The following is an 18,069-nucleotide window of genomic DNA, read 5'->3' as shown; positions in this document are numbered from 1 at the left end:
TTAAGTCTGGAGCCCGCCTCAAATGGGCAATGGGTGATGTGACAGCCCACACTGGAAGGAGAGTGGGTAAGACCCCCTCTGTAGCTGGTTTTATTTTACTCTTTGAGGGCCCACCATATGGCTCCAAAATAAATACACACAGTCTTATTCTTTCCTATAAATGCCCAGCCTTAGCTTGGCTTATTTCAAGCCAGATTTTCTTAACTTAAATGACCCCATCTACCTTTAGCCTCTGAACTTTTACCTTCCTCTATTTTTTTTTCTTTCCTTCCTACTCTGTGACTTGCTGTGTAGATAGGTGACTGGCCCCTGATTTCTTCCACTCCTCCATTAACTTACTCCTCAATCTTCTCCTCCCAGATTTCTTCTTCTATTTATTCTCTCTGCCACCAGACCTGCCTATCCTTTCTCCTGCCTTGCTATTGGCCGTTCGGCTCTTTATTACGACAATCGGGTGCTGTGGACAGGCAAAAGTGACACAGTTTCACTGAGTTAAAAAATGCAACATAAAAGAATTCAACATAGCATTGCATCATTAAATAAATGCTCCACAGCATAAGCAAGTGTAACTCATCTTCAACTGATATCCCAGAGCGCCCCTCCCCGCAAGGCTTCCTCTAAAGAGCCCGTTCTCTCCCACATTCTGGCTTCTTTTGTATCTTGATGTGGTAAAATACATATAACATAGCTTTTGCCATCTTATGGACTCATTCTTGGAGCCAGGTTTTGTGGCATAAAGATTGTGGCTGCACAATCATCTCCCATCTTCATTTCCAGGATGCTTTCATCTTCTGAGACTAGAGCTCTGAGCACACAAACTCTCCATACCCACGAGCTCATACTTCTTCTAGATTTTGTGATTTTCAGTGTTCCTAATACCTCATATCAATCAATATTTGTCCTCCCACAGCTACCTTAGTTAGTGTCTTATCTTAGAAACAAGATCCAGATTTCTTCTCTCAGATAATATTCTATTATCCATATGCGTCATACTTTGTTCATCCATTCAACCTTCAATAGACACCAAGTTGCTTCAACCCCTTGACTGTCATGAATAATGCTTTTGCTGTGCATTCCTGCTTTCGATTCTTTGGGGTAGATGACTAGTAATTGAATTGCAGGGCTGTATTTTAATTCTGTATTTAATAACTTGGGGAATTCTATCACCATTTTCCACAGTAGCTGTACCATTTTACCAAGGGGGAATGTCCTATATGCTGTGAACGTATGCTTCTCTTACTGATTGATGAATGAACACTGATTGGCCAGTAGCCAGGCAGGAAGCATAGGCGGGGCTACCAGACAAGGAGGATTCTGGGAAGAGAAACACAGAGAGAAGCCTTCAGAGAAATGCCATCCATGTAGCTACTGGGAAGATAGGATTCCAGGCGTTCTCCAGTAAGATAAGGCCATGTAGAAATACATAGATTAATAGTTATGGGTTAATAATTAAGAGAGAGCTAGCCCATAAGAAGCCTGAGACATCAGCCAACAGTTTATAATTAATATAAGTCTCCATGTTTGTTTGAGTCTAAACGGCTGTAGAACGGGACCAAGTGGAGCAGAAACCCCCACCTACAATTTTATGTTCTCTCTAACAGTGCACAAGATTCCAAATTCTCTACATCCATCCCACCATTTATTTTGTATCTTATAGCTATTGCCCGTATCAATAGGAACACAATGAGACTATGTGATAGTTCTTTTTGCTTCCCACTATGTGGATCATGAAAGGAGGCTGAGCATCTCTCCATGTCCTTAGTCACCTGTAGATCTTCTTGAGAGGCATATCTAAGTTCTCGCCCACTTTTAAGTTGGATTGTTTCTGTTTCTCATTCTAGATGTAAACTCTCATTAAAGGTATGATTTCCACACCATTTTCCTGTTTCATGACTCTGCTGTCCTCTCTGAACTGGTGTTCTCTGGTGCCATTGCAGTTTTGTCGAAGTCCAACATCTGTTTTCTTTTGAACTTTCTGCCTATGATTTTAGTGTCATCACTGAATGGAACTTAACACAGTTCTTTTTATTATCTGTTTTCATAAAAGTGACTTACAGTTTTGATTCTTATGTTCATATATCTTATTCCCTTCTAGAAGGATTCATATTCTAGCAGCTCTGCTTTTCTGCAGAAATTTCACATGCGCGTTTTTCTTATCATTGCTTTGGTCTTGGTTACCCAACATATTGGTACCCAAGTCAGGACTGAGACATGAAGAATCTGATTGTAACATCTGTTTGATGGGGATCCAAGGTGAGGGAACTGCAAGTTATCTAGTTGTATTCCAACTGGATCCCACAGACCACAAGTCCTACTGTGGCTGATATGGTGAAGGTCCTCATCCTAACAAAAGAGAATCAGCATCCAATTCACTGTGATTTCTGCAAGCAGTAAGTAAGGGAAATAGGTGTGTCCAACTTGAGAGAGAAGGCTGAGGTGGAACAAAGATAGTCTGCAAGCATATGATGAAGACTGCACATGGCTGTCCTCTTACTTCATAGGGAAAAGAATAAAAAAAAAAAATAGGTTTCAATAGCAGGATGAGAGATTAATTTAGGTATTTCCTGAGAACGTGTGTCTGGGTTACCATGGATTCTGTTTAGAGATATTTTCTTCTTAGATAAAATAAAGGAGAGACGGTGAATAAATTGACTTCTTAGTCTTCTCAAATAGAAAATGTTATTACAGGAGAAAAATCCATATTTTGAAAGGAATCAATTTCCTTGCCTGACTAGGGTAACTCTGAGCATTACAAATTAAAACTGGCAATGCTCCCAGCTGTGACCCTCACATCTGTTGCTGTTTTTTTTTTTTTCCAGTGCACAACTTCTGTGCCATTCATGGCCATGTAAATGTAAGCAACAATAATAACTACATAGCAGCTTTGTGTTAGTTTTATTTCTCATTTCTCTGCCTTTAGAAAAAAAAGATTTGAATGTTTCATGGAAAGTGTTGAACAACACTCCGTTCTGATTTTTGCTAAGAGGGTCGCCTGTCGACTGGCCACTGTTAGCTCAGAGAGAATGAATGCTCGCTTGAATATCTGCAACAGCAAAATAATCCAAAACTTAATTTCTGCTTGGTTGTCGATTCTGCACCTGGTGGACAATCAGAGATTGACCTTCCTGGGCTGCTTAAGGGTGGAGAAAGCCAGCTATCAGTTTTCATCCCCTGTACACATACCAAAGTGCAGAAAAATGGCAGAAGTGATTTTGACATAGCCAGGAAAGTCAGTTTGACATTGAATATTCTTTTCCACAAGCAACCTGTTAAATCCATTGATGTGTGAGCTGACCTAATGATATATATATATATTTTTTTTTATTTCAAGCCTCTATTGTTTTCCTAGAGAATTCAAGTGTGCTTTGTCTGGGGTGTATGTCAGGGACAGCTCTGCCACTGTGCTGTCTTGAATCCCACATACTGAAGTCCAAGTCTGAGGAGCCCTCACACCTCATATACTTTCAGGAGACTGCTTCCCCTGGCTGTAATCTGATTCTCTCCATAGCTGCAACTCCTAACACTTTCTCCCCTCTGCCTTGGTCCAGATCCTTTCCTAGACATTAACCCTCTCCTCTCCCAACAGCCCACTAAGGGGCCCCTCTTCCTCATATCCCCAATGTCTCCTTTAAGGCAATGGTAATATCCCTCAGGCCCTGGAAGCCTTTCTGTTTTGTTTTGTTTTTCTTTTTGGGGGGGGGTGTTTTGTTTTGTTTTTTACTTTAAACCAATATATTATTATAAATATTATAAAAATATTATATTATCTTTATCATATAAAATATATATTTTATATTATTATAAAAATAATATTTTTCAGTGTCCAGGTTATCCTGTCATGGAATCCAATACCTTGTAGTTATATGTGTGTGCAACTTTCACTCCCTCTAAGCTTCCCAGTAGAAGGAATGCGACATATTCCTACCTGGGGTCCCTGTACCAAGCATACAAGGATCTGTGATGGTTAAATGAATACATGATCATCCCTGTATTGACTAACATTTCTAAAGCATTTCAACAAGTATTAACAGTTTTCTCTTAGGTGAGGAAACTAAGCCTACCCTTTAAAATATTTCCTAGAGATATTTTAAACCCAGATACTAAGATGAAAGATGCTAACCAAAAAAAATTACTTAAGTTATCACGCAAGTGCTGTGTAAGTAAAAGGCATGCAAGAAAGCAGTGCTTTGATTGCTAGAGCAGCAGCCAAGAGTTGTAAAGAACGTAACCTCCAACTTTCACTCACTTTTTTACTAGTTCATTCAGCAAATATTAACAGATGCCTACTTACTAAACAGAACTACAAAAAAAGGAAAGAAAAGAAAAGAAAAAAGATCGCAGTCCGCTGCAGGAGTGACAAGTCTCCAAGAGGCTTCATTTCTGCTCCAGGTGGGCTCAGTTCTGTTCGGGACCTCCAGTTCCAACTAATTCTATCCTGTATGCAACAAAATGCCTTTCTAACTGTAATTGCAACCACCTAGAAAAAGCGAAGTGTTCTTGTGGGGAATAGAATGAAATATACAAGGGAAAGACAAGGTTAGAGAGAAAAGTTAATTTCTAACCGATACTCTCAGGAGGACTCAGGGTACGTTATCATTTATTGGGAAGAACACAACCCAATTGGATCACAGCCTGTAATTGTCATCAAGTCTCCACAGATGATATGATGAGCTCTTATAGGAAAATAACTTAATTTGTACAGTATCCCAGCATGGTTTTCTGTCTAGCCTAATCGTCCAAGTATTTGGGTTCTTGGAGTAATCTGCACCATAGACCTGCTTATGCACGTTTTATTAACAGAAATGGGTTACTGTCCATGTACCAAGGCCACTTATTATATGGCACCAGCAGAGAGTTTGGCAGGGTTTCCTGAATTTTTTTAATGTGCATATTTGATCAGAGCAGTTCTGAAAATCTCCTAGGATTTTGTTAGAGAAAGGATAGATTATGTGGCTGCAGGGTTTCAGTGTTTAGCTAGCTTAAAACCCTGGACTTGTGACAGAGCAGCACATGGCCCTTCCATCTGTTGGCTCTTTCTGTGGAACCATTTTTTTTTTTTTTTTGAGCAGATTGAAGAGATCTATTATGCTAAAAATATATTCTATTCTATAGTTTTCAAGCCAAGCTAGAATCATTCATTTTCAAACCCCTCTAAGAATGAGAAGGCTGTGGTAGCTAGCGCTTTACCCAACGTCCCAGAGTAAAGCATGCACCGAAGACAAGGCAGCTGAGTTTTCCATCCCAGCAGCACTCAGGAAGCTTGACACGCTTGAGAACTTGAAATAGCCTCTTCTACTTTCCCTCTGCCTATTCCTCTCTTTTCAGCTCTTTTCAGAGAAGCCCCTCCAGGCAAGCCTCCTCCTGTAATTTCATCTGCTTTGTCATGGTTCTGCCCAGACGAGAGTCTGAGTGTCTGCCTGTAAAGGCAAAATTCCATCTGTTGAGATGAAGAGTTAAATCAGTAATTAACTTTAGATTACTCTGCCCAAAACTCATTCTCCAAACTGAAGAATGTTAAGAGGCCTGGATTATATTCATGAAGACACTGTCATCTGGTTCTTCTATGCACAGAGAAACTCATGAACTATGGCATGTTGAAATGACTTCAGTAATTATTCCACTATACACATCATGTTAGAAAGCAACTATGACTACAAAAAGTACTTCCAGACCGGGGATCTAGCTGAGTGGGAAATACTTGTCTGGCCTGCCGAAGGTACTAGATTCAGTGTCTGGCTCCACCAAACAAAAAAGAAGGATTTTACCACTCTGGGTCCATTTGAAATCCCCTGAATACACAGAAAGCACCTATTGTTTCCCAAAACATGTCCTGTGAGTAGTGATAAGACAGCTTCAAAATACAGTGTGCAGGACAAAATGGGAAAGAAGAAATGCCTGACGGTTCTGAGCCTCCGAGGCTTTGGAAAATGTTTTTGCATTGGCCTTCAGCATCACTCTAAGGAAGGTCTTGTTTTTACAGCATCCCAGACATGGAGAGTGAGACTGGGGAAATGAAGTCACACTGGGCGTTGCTGGCGCACGCCTTTGATCCCAGCATTTGGGAGGCAGAGGCGGGTGGGTCTCTGTAACTTCGACACCAGCCTGATCTACAAGAGCTAGTTCCAAGACAGCTTCCAAAGCCACAGAGAAACCCTGCCTCAAAAAAACCGAAAAACAAACAAAACAACAACAACAAAAACAAAAACAAAAAAAAAAAAGAAAGAAAGAAATGAAGTCACTTGCCTCGGGTCACAGTAATGCTAAAGGTCTCTTGGGACTGGCTCCAGCTCTCCTTCTGTCTTTCTGCTGTGTGGCACCCCACATAGTATTTTCGAAAGTATCTACGCACACTACGTAGTGAGCCCTTTCCAAACATGAAAGCCCTTGATAACACAAACAAGCAAAACATAATCTCTCTGAAATTAAAGCATTTACTTTCATGTGACTGGCCTTTGTAACTATGGATACTGATGTGTCCTTCCATGAAGACTGAGAGGCAGAAAGTAAGATTTCAATGGAAATTGTAAAATTATGGGGGGTGTTAAAAAGAGGGTGTAGGGGAAGAACATCATGAAAAAAAAATGTTACTGCCTCAAAAGGAAAGGGTTAGCTATTCCATAATTGGTCACTAGAAATAGCTACATATCAACTGGGAGCATCCAGGGTACCTCAGAACTGTGTTTCTTCAACCCTTCATTATTCCTCTGCTTAGTGATACAGCCTACTTATCAAAGTCCTCTTGCCTTCCACTGACACACTGCCTCGGGTTGCTGTAACAGCAGGGATTCTTATGAGCTGAAAAACAAAGTCTTCACAGATACTTGTCAAGAAAGAAGGGGGTAGAGGAGGAAAGACCCCCCCACAACCCTCTCTCTGTTCATCCTTCAGAAGCCACGATAGCCTGTCCAGAAAGTTTCTCCTATCTATGTGGAACTTAGTCCTCAGCAGAAAAAAATCTGAGTGGACGTATGAGTCTCAGACCTCATACAAAGAGAGCCTAAGTCGATATAGCCTGTGATGTCATATAAAAATCTCAGGATTAGCAAAGCTAAGCTCAAGTTGCCTGCTTTTGAATTTTAAGCAATTTATCTTTTGTTTTCCACCCCTGTAGACCATCATCATAAACTAAGAATACATTTTAAATACTGGGGATGTCCACTCAAACTTTTTATGCTGTAACAGCTTATGCCCACTTTTCCCCCTCGGTAATCACATTTACTGAGGCTTATCACATGCTAAGTGGTCCAGCATGGGCTACTCCATCATGGTCTTCTGAGACCACCCTGAGAGCCAGCTATGTTTGTTCCCATGCCAGTTTGCCTTATTTTCTCTCGTATTATAAGTGTGTTATTTAAGTTAAATATGACTAATGTCACCAATGAAATCAGTACCCAAAGAGGAAGTTTTTTTCAATTAAAAACAAAATAAATGCCTTAGAAACATACACAGCAATAACCAAAAAAAAAAAAAAAAAAAAAAAAAAAAAAAAAATGCAAACATATTCTTAAAGCAATGTATAATGGACAATGTGAAGAATGACATAAATCTGAATTTGCTAACACAGGCTATTAGAGAAACGAGAATTACAAAGATAGCCTTCAACGTCACAGTAAATTGTTCAGACATCATTCTGCCGAAACCATGGGATTATTAAAGCATCTGGCAGTGTCTATCTAATGTGTTCAAGGTATGGCATCATATGATGAGGAAAAGTCGGTCTCCTAAATTTAGGATTAGAAAGTCACTCTCACATTTCCAGGTGGAGGTTTAGAAGAGTTGGGAACAAGGTTTGGGATTCAAAGCAGGCATGGGTGAGGATGAGTAGAGACATACCTTTGCAGAAAGAGTTACGGATGCAAGAGACAACACAACTAGATTTAACCCAGTAACAGAATCAAAGAAAGATTACTGTTAAGGCTTTGAAGGACCAACATTAGTGTTGTGGAAAACTGTGAGAGATCTAAAGTTTAACCCACTCCCAACTTAAAGTATTTGTACAGGACCACTGGCACTGGCAGGGTAAACAAGAGCACTAAATACGAGGGAAATATCAGGCCAGAAGCCAGAATATTAATACTCTCTTGTGTAGATCTCCACGTCCAGGTCCCCATGGGGAAATACGGAAAAGGTCAACTGACCCTTCATCTACAGGAGCGGAACCCTGGCTTAAGGAGCACAAGGAATGTTTGATAAACAGTGGTGATCCTACCTTGCTTTTGTAGTACTGACTGTCACCTCTACCTTGTAAGACTGTGAACTGGCTTCCAACATCCCTGGGATAACACACGGGGGGGGGGGGGGGGGAACAAAACCAGAGCCAAACTCTGCTCCGTGTGTGAGTACGTGAGTCCTGTGTCATTTCTCGGCAGTGAGCAGGCGTACTAAATCTAATGAAAGATATTTAATGGCAGCAGTTCTAAAAGGCACCAAGAGCCAGAATCAAAACATGCAATAAAAGCGTTGAAGAGGATGTTGATTACAGATAGGGGCTTGTTTCTAGGTAGACCATCAGAAAGCAAATAAGAACAAACCAAAATCATAAACTAATCACTGTCTTTGAACACAAACAACTCAAGAATGACTCCAGAAACAGACAGTATGGTGTTACTTCTTTCTGTCACCCTACACCACCCCAGAAAGTCGAGCAACTGTTTTCGTCAACTTGTGCCAGCGGAAAGCTGGCAGGAAAGGCCAACAGAGCAAGTCTCTGTGTGACTGTTCCTCTAGTAAGGCTCATTCCAGAGGTTTCCATGGCCATTTACCTTTAACAAGGAGCTTGGAATTTGCACATGGCTGGAGGAAAGAAGTTAAGCAAGTGAGGAACACATGTGAACCAGGACAAACATTGACCCAAACCGCTCTGCTCTTCATAGTTCATAGGCAACTTGTCAACACCTCACTCTGAGTGCAGTGGTGTCTTGGAGTGATTGAATTTATAAATACTGTGTTTTATTATGGAAAGAAATAGTACGGCTCTCTACCCTGAAAATTAAACCAAACTCAAGTGTAGTTTTGCGGGTGGTGGCTTTGCCTCACCAGGGAAAATAAGGCATCGGGAAGCAAAGAGATGCGAGCCAAGCATGAGCTTGGAGAGAGAAGGCACCTGGCGTGGCAAGCTCTGGGAACTGTGTTTTCTTTATTAGGAGCCCAGCAAGACACCTCTGAAACTAATTGCCTGTCTCTAAATGCCGGTACTGAGAGTTGTGGAAACTGGACTTGACGATTCTTACACCACTTCAAAATAAAGACCTGCCCCTACTCTGAAGTTTTCTGTGCGAAGAGCTCCCCAGTGTGTGATTTCCAAGGCCCCGAAGGTGTAAGCAGAGTCGGAAGTAAAATCACACATGACACAAGCTGAAAACTCACAATTACCCGATGAAAGGAATTGTGTGGAGAACCAAAGTGGATAAATCACACCAAAACGCTGAACTCCTCTGCTAACGGCAGGCCCCTGCTGGAAGACCATCGTTCCTTCACACACACATTCCTCCAGCAGCCCTGCAGCTTCCTGCATTCAAAAGATACTGTGCCGCCCCTGAACTTGAATGTATCACACAACGCACACATGTTAACACTTGCCCTTCTCGGGGCAAGTCAGTCATAGCCTTGCCACCTTTTGCTTTGTCTGTTCATTCCAATCCATATTTAATGTCTCAGCCTTCACACGTTTTGGCAGAGGGCAGCAAACTTTAAAGCGAGGTGTTTTACGATTAAACATTTGGATTGGAAAAGCTTGTCAGTGATACAGCAGCCCTGAGTTCAAACACCAGCAACAGAAGCAACAAAACAGGAAGACAGGGAGAAAGAAAACATAAGACAGGCAGAATAAAAAAGAGATTACTACTCAGTTTTCGCTTCTACTAGCCTAACGTGTACTCTCCTGACTTTGTCAAAAACTCAATGGTGAGGGTAATAGACAACGGGGTTCCAATAAGATCTACTAACTTGATGTTACAACTTAGACATTATGGGTACTCTTCTCTTTAAAATAAGTAAATAATAATGTGTCTCTACTTTAAAAATGAGCTTAGGGTAAATGAAACAGAAATGGCATTAAACCCACACACTCTCTGGAAATCATAAGGAGCGTCAGTGCAGACTGCCATCTCAAGAACCAGCCAAAGGCTCTTGGAATCTTAGCCATTTCCTGGCAATCTGACAAGCTGGGACAGCCCTAATACAGATGGGCACTCCAGGGACTCTGAGAGTTACTTCTTTGCATATCCATCACTTGATCTTCTTTCACTACACGCTATCGACAGCTTCCTCCCTCCTTGTTCTTCAGGGTATCCCTACTTCAAGGTGGAGCATGCACCACAGCTCCCCTGACTTGAGGTACGAGTACTTTTCTAAATGCATATGAACTCTGTTTTATCAACTGAATAGGTTTCAAGTTTTTGATAACTCTGCCCACTTTCTCCTGGTTTAACCACAAGGGCCGCTGAGTTCCATGGATCCATCTCAGAAGAGCTATGCCCCTTCCATCAGCGGGAGACACTCAAGGGGCCTTTATTCTGTTTGAAGCTCTTGTGACACCTCCCCTTCAGAATGGAAACATCTACCAACCATGCCTGCTGAGCAAATTCAGACCCTCTTGATTTCCAAAGCTACTTCACAGAGACCTAATTTTTGCACAGTGATCAACCATCTTCCATGTTAGAATCCTCGGGTCTCTTTGAAGATTCTGAAACCATCCTCAGAAATTATTATTGATCAGAATCTCTGTCTTCACTGATACTGAGTTGATTGCAGAGAGTAAAATCTGCCCCCTCAGAATTCTACTAACTTAGAATCCAAAGCTCCTCAGTGTTGTCCAAGAGTGTGGCCCCTGATAGATTGACCATGGGGCAGTGGGCAGCCCATCCCACTCATGAGATTTACTAATCCCATGGCAATTAACCCACAGCCAAAGGGGATATTGGAGACTCTGGCAAACAAAATTCCTCCTCAGATATTCTAAATCAATGCCCATGCCAATTTCAGACCTTATTTATTTCCAGTTTATATTGAAGAAGTATTTATTTCCAGTTTATTGTTGAAGAAGTAAAACCCCAAGGACTTATCAAAGACTACAAAATATCTGGAAGTTGGGAGTGTAGCTCAATGGTCCAATGCTTGCCTAGCATATATGAGACCATGAGTTTTAATCCTCAGCACCACAGAAACAAATTTGGCAAAGTACGGGTTGGGGTTGCTACTTATACAGCAGAGCTCTGTGTCCTCAGAAATATATTTTAGGCTTTGGTTAAGGCTCTCATACTGGTCTGACCTCCTTTTATTATTTTATATTAGTATGTAATCTTTATGAAATACAATCTCTTACATAATCATTAGCTGAGGATTTCACAGCAAGGTCTGTGGGTTTTGTTACAGCTGTTTCCGGGGTGAAAACTTCACATTAGAACCCACATATCCAAGACCTGGAGAGATGGCTCAGTAGTTAAGAGCACTTGCTGTCCTTGCAGAGGATCCAAGTTTGGTTCCCAGCACCCATGTCAGGTGCTTTCAACCATCTGTAACTCTAGCTTCAGGGGATCCAACTTCCTTTTCTGGCTTCCAATGACACCCACATACACATTGCATATACATGTGTACACACACATACATATGTAAGTTTTTAAATTTGTAATTCTTGTAAATAAACTCTAAGATACATGTTTACAAATACAGTAAATATCTACCCATGCCGTAAACTAGATAATATATAAAATAAATGAGATTTTCTATGGTAGTCTTCTGAAACTTTAACTAAAAAAATTAATCATAAGGAATTTTTCAGTTGTTAAAAGCAATGTGGACTGGGGCTACTGAATGAGCACAGAGACCGCTCACCTTTTCAGGGTTACATTAGCCACCAATTACTTCTCAAAGTAATTAAGCTTATTCTCAGCATTATCCTGGAAATGTTTCTTTATTTTTGTTTAAAAGGTAATTAATTAAATGTAATAACCTATTCAAGCAATTATACTATAGTAAAAGATCACCCAGTGCAATAAGATATGCACCACTCAAGCACAATTATTTTCCGTTTGCACTGTCTTCTCTTTTTCTCATTACCAAGTGTGTATATTAGAAAGTATACTAGAAAGTTAACTCATAATTTACATAGTATCTTAATATTCTCTTTTTATACTATAAGCATTTTCCAACATTTTTATTGGCATTTTATTTTTAACATTAAACAATTAAACTCTATTTAAGTGTCCTAGTAAGAAACAACTTTATAAGCCATGCCTTCTGTTTTGGAGAACTTGGATCCACTTTCATTGCACACACAGGTTTGGAACACCAACTGTCTCCCCTGCAGTGTACTATGTCAGGTATTCCACAGAAAGATGAAAGAGACTCACTCTGTGTTGAGCAAAAGCAAAAACACAGCATCAAAGCATGTTCAATAATCCCTCAAAGCACATTTCACTTGGCTGGTAGAGAAGATGAGCTAAAGCGAAGAGATTTGTTGAGTTCCATTGGAAGGCTCCCTTTTAAATGTGGAATGATTTCACACAGTTGGATGTAGAGTTTACTCAATAAACAACTAAAAAGGCCCACTTTCTAGGCAAGGGGTTCAAAACAATCTTCAGTGCTCTCTCATGGTGGCCAAGCACTGTCCTGGTTGTCTGTACAACATCGCCCCCAAGTGGTCTTCCAGTTTCTTCCTAAACACTAGACCTCCCAGACCACCAAAGATCTTATTTTGTTTCTGGTTTTTCATTTCATGTGTGTAGTGCTGCTGCTGCTGCTGTTGTTGTTGTTGTTGTTGTTTTGGGAGTAGGTCATTCCTCTGATTCCTGAGTTCTGGGACCACAGTCACGTATTAACCACCATGCCTGGTCTCTTGTAAGCTTCAAGTCTTGATCTGTTGGTATTGAAGACAGAACAACAGGCACCTTAATGTCTATCATTCCTTTGTCGCTATTTGATAATTTTTTGATTTCCTAAATATGTGCGAAGGTATTCATAAATTCTAATGTTCTTACACTCAAGCAAAATATTTCCTTTAGCATTTATACAGCCAATCAAGGGTAAAAGATAATTGTGAAAATGTGGAACATTTTAACATCATTTGATCAACCTGCTGCTTCAACCTGAGAGGTGGTCCTTGCTTTCCTAAGAAGTCTCTATGTTTTCCTTCCACTCAAACTAAATAAAATTCTGTAAAAAAAACTAATGATTATCCTAATAAGTTAGAGCCCAAGAGACCAAAGAAATTGCTACAATGTTCTGAATCTTCTGGGCAAATCAACAGATGTTCCTTATCCTCCATCTCCATCCCAGAATCCAGCTGGTCCTCTCAGTTCTTCAATTCCCTGCAGATGGGAACTGTGTCCTGCAATGAATGGTATGCTAGTCCCTTGAAGGAAAGACTAGGGTAGGGGAGTCTGTGGGAAATCCATCACGGTCTCTTTCCCTAATAGATCACTACCAAACTTGCCCTAGTGGATAAACCCTGTTTCATTAATTCCCTGTGTGTGTGTCTTCCTGCACCAACCATTTCTGGCAGATTCCTAACTATAACGTCTGAGTATGTCATTATTTACACCATTAAGCCCCAATTTGCTTTCGAAATATAGAAAAAAAAAAGGCCAAATGCTTTCTGTTTTCATGTTTGCCAATAAGAACAGGTCATAAAAGCAAGTGCTTAAGCAAAAAGATACATCTGTTTTCCAGATAAGAAAGAACCACCCACTCTGGCTGCTCTAATTACTGATCTGATTCTAACATTAAGTTGGGGGCTGTAGTGCTGGCTTCAGGAAAAAAGACATTTCTAAAACTTTAGTGAAGGAACACTTTCTCATTTGCTTGTTTCCTTTCTATTTGTTCTGGGCAAAGACTTTTGTAAATAATAATGATGAATAAATTAGGATAAATGTAACTATTTGGGCATTGTCAACTGCTATAAAAACAAATTCAAGTGAGGTGATACAGTACAGACTTATAATGCTAGCTCTTGGGAGGCAGAGGACCTCAAGTTCAAGGTTCACATTGACTACATGAGGCTACCTGTATCAAAAAAAAAAACTGAAATAAAATCATTCCTCTAAATGATTTCTCCCTTGCTGTGGGTTAGTGGCAGAGACACTGGTCCAGGGACAATAGTTTGAATAGTATGTCCACAGAGGATGGACCTGTGACTAGATCTAAAAGAAAGTTGGTTCCTTTCCTTTCTCCCAAAACTGCTATTCAAAATGCTTATTAATTCATCCATCTGTCTGGTTTTTCACCAGATACTGATGCATATATAAATATACACTGCTAACTCATTAAGCAGGACATTGTTGCATGCTGGAGACACATTTGTAAGTAAAGAACACTGTCTATTCTTGGGGAGCCTACCCACTGTTGGAAGTGTTTTTCAATGGAAATTAAAAATCTAGCACTACAAAGTTTTGGTTATTTTTCTTACACCTAATAATAGGGTCTTTGTTTTCAACACACACACACACACACACACACACACACACACACACACATATATATATAATTTTCTCTAAGAAAAAGTGATGTATTTATTGCTCTCATTTCATTACCCACTAAAAGAAACTTTTCCTTCTCAGCTTCCAATTCTCTATACACAATTCACAATTCCTTTCTGTCTCATCTTCTTGAGCTATGGCTGAAATTGGATAGCACGACCAGAATTTTATCTAACATTAAGCATTCTCTATATGGCTGTAAACCCATGCTCCTAAGTATGGGCTTTTCAACCTGTCCATCATCATTTACAACACATACTATAAACCAGAGGTCTGCATACTTTAAGGGACTTTCCCTCCTCTGATTTTTAAAGTGAAGACATCAGATGTCTTGCTGCTCTGAAAGTTGTCTGAGGAGCAGAGTTTAAGTGGCAGTCTGTCTGTCTTTTAAGCCTCACAAGGCAGTTTTGTCTGCCATCAGTGCCATGAAGCCTGAAGTCTTAGGAGACAATCTTTGAAAAACTCAGACTTCAGACACGGTGGAAGGCAATCAATGTTCTACCATCCAGGTACTTCAGGGCTACCCATCACACCCATCACTTGCCAGGCTGAATCATATGCACTCACAGGCCAGGACCATACTGCAGCTGACTTTGTATACCACAAATATTATCTGACACCCAAACAGACCCAAATGTTTGTTGAGTAAATGTTGGATGTAATAACAGCTTAGCCCCCAAAGTGGGACACAGTGAGGGGTATGATGTGGTCTCTTTAAAAGAGACAAGATGCATTATGGGAAACCATTAGGACAGTAAAGAGCAAAGGTGTGCTATGTTGTCTCACACTTTGATGCATTTGTACATTCCTGTTGAATAATTCTTCTCATTCGATTCTTGAAGTTGACAAAGAGTTTTGACATGGGAATTTGAAGTGATCCTAAATCCTCCATTCACTCCCTAAGAACCAAATAAAAAATAAATAAATAAAATGGGGCTGGAGTGAAGCCTTGGAGGCTTTAGCACACTGTAAGAAGACACAGTTTGGTTGCAAGCATCCACAAAGAGGCTTACAACCTAACTCCTGTTCCAGGGCATCCAGCACCCTCTTCTGGCCTCAACAGGCAATAGAAATATATGCACTGCATTTCGCTGATACAAGTCAGACAAAATAGATAAATATATTTTTAAACCTAAATGAAAGTACTGTATCTCTTTAAAAAAAAAAGAAAGAAAGAAAAAGAAAAATCCCTACCAGGCTTCTCTTTAAGTTTGGAAATATAATAGTATTAAGTGAATAACATCAACTTAAAAAATTAATTTACAGTGATAATACAATTTTAACTTTACAAAAACTGTTTTGAGGGGCTGGAGAGATGACTCAGCAGGTAAGAGCAATTGCTACATTTAGTTCCTGCACAAATGTCTGATAGATCACACACACACACAGGAATTTGGAGATAAGAACTGCTTGGAAAGTTTTGTTTGTTTGTCTTTTGAATTTTCCTCCCAGATACAACTTTTAGCAGGCACATTGTAGCATCTCTCTCTCTCTCTCTCTCTCTCTCTTCATTGATAATGCTCATTCACTTAACTAAACAGATGAATTATTTATCATCAGAATTGCATGTTTTATTTTATTTGCTGCTTTGTTTGTATTTGTGCAGTTATAATACTAACTAGAGTTGAAATATTGCAGGCCCCTTGCTTCTGTTACACTAATCTTTTGTTTATAGCAGGACATATTATTAAATATTTATGTAAATTTGGAAAGCAGTCAATAGCCATATTCTACAGCAGATAATATAGAACCAAATAGGCTTCGATACAATAATTCTCTGCAGGCCTGATGGCGACACACCGACAGGATCTAATGGCTAATCTCTCGGTCTTATTTTCTCCATGGGAAAGTGTTTCATAAAAGAGTAGATAACAGCCATTGCCAAAAGCTGATGAAGTGGTCAGCCATCATTAAAGACATTTGGTGCTTTATCTGTTATAATGCTGAGCCATTTGTATTTATCGGGATTGGTTTTGGCAATGCGGATTGTTTGATTTGGGATGTCACATACTAAGAACAGATGATAAATCTGCGATGACATGCTTCATCACTGATGGGTTGCAAATGAAAGCACTAAAACACTCCTGCAGAGCTTGCATAGCAGAGGGCGGCTAGCAAGCCCTGCCTCTTCACAGAGCAATAGCCCGTTTTCTTCCCCTTTTTGTTTCTGTTCCCATCTGTCTCTATTCATTTGTGACTAAAAACAAGTATTAGAGGGGCTAAGAAGGCAGGCAGGGAGATCTGCTGGGAAAACGCTTCCTTCTCAAGCATGAAGACCTGAGTTCAGGTCCTTAACGTCCACAGAAAAGCTGAGCACAGCTGTTATGTGCCTCTGTAACCTCATCACAGGGGACACAGAGCCAGCCTAGCTGAAGCAATGTGCACCAAGAAATGTGCAGCAGGTTCAGTGAAGAGACCCTGTCTCAAGATATGTCTGGAATGAAATGGAGGGAGGTACCTAAAGTTGACCTCGGGCTTCCACAAGCATACACACACACACACACACACACACACACACACACACACACACACACACATACATATGCACACATACATGTGCCACCTAGAATTGCTGTAAGAAGGTTTAAAAACAAAACAGAGTGCTCTTCATCCTCTGGACTCTCACGAATGGCCCTTTCCTATCATGCCCCCCCCCCCAGCACACACCTTCGTCTCCTTACTTGCCATGTCTATTCTTCTGCCATTCTGAGTTTTGGCTACTGACAAACAGCGTTGTGGTCTCCTCTAGACATAGACGCTCTTGGAAGACCAAGGGGAAGCTGTGTGTAGCAGTAGCCAGTGATGACACAGAGACCTCCACATGGGACCAGCTCTGTGCCAGACGGCTCTGAGACCCTCAGAGCTGGCCCGAGTCTGCCCTCCAGCAGGCCCATGTTTTGGGGCTACTATTCCTCCAACACCCCCTTCTTTCTAGGGCTTCTTTTTGGTGCTGGAATGGCATACCCTGAAACAAGAATCTTAGTCTCAGGCTCTGGCTTCAGCAAACTGTCCTAAGATAGCACCCAGTGTTGAAGGCTTGCTTTATCCGCTAGAATTCTACAGTGGCACACCATGGGGTCACTGTGAGTAGTAAGTGGTGTGAAGATATTTTGCCCACTCCTCCCATGTTTAAAATTATTACGAAAGTCAGTGACAGCAGGCAGACCCTTCTGTTCTCTGGGACTTGCTCTTTGCCCTCCCTCGGTGTACGCCATACCTGTCTATTTTTAATAAATAGAGTGTGACGAGATATTCTTCGTGCCTTCACATCAGCATAACTAGGATGGAGTCTCCCTCCCGGCTGTTTTATTCTCAGGTTCTGATGCCTCCCATGTAGGCACAAAGCATTGCTGTAATACATAGCTTCCTTGTCTAAGCCTCCTAACTGTGGTATTGTCAATGTCTTGCTAGTATAGATTAAATCAATATTGATGACTCATGTGCAAGTCTAAGACATTTCCTCCCAATTAAATCAGAACCACTTAGTGCTGTGTTCTACTCCTAGGAGGTGCTTGTCTATGAGCTATTCATTTACTTATTTACTTATGAGATCTAATTGTTTCCTGGGCTATTCTGTCCTAACTATGAATGCTAT

The 18,069-nt window shown here is 40.6% G+C and overlaps 1 protein-coding gene across 1 annotated transcript in view; it reads left to right on the top strand.

Moving 5' to 3' along the window:
• Kcnb2 (potassium voltage-gated channel subfamily B member 2) overlaps positions 1-18,069 on the top strand; it is a 352,456-nt gene that overhangs the window by 256,847 nt on the left and 77,540 nt on the right. The gene's annotated exons all lie outside the window — the stretch shown is intronic.

The sequence above is a fragment of the Phodopus roborovskii genome, unplaced genomic scaffold, assembly GCF_943737965.1.
Source record: "Phodopus roborovskii unplaced genomic scaffold, PHOROB, whole genome shotgun sequence".
Classification (NCBI taxonomy): domain Eukaryota; kingdom Metazoa; phylum Chordata; class Mammalia; order Rodentia; family Cricetidae; genus Phodopus; species Phodopus roborovskii.
Note: the sequence above shows the minus strand (reverse complement) of the source record. Positions and strands in the feature narration are given on the sequence as shown.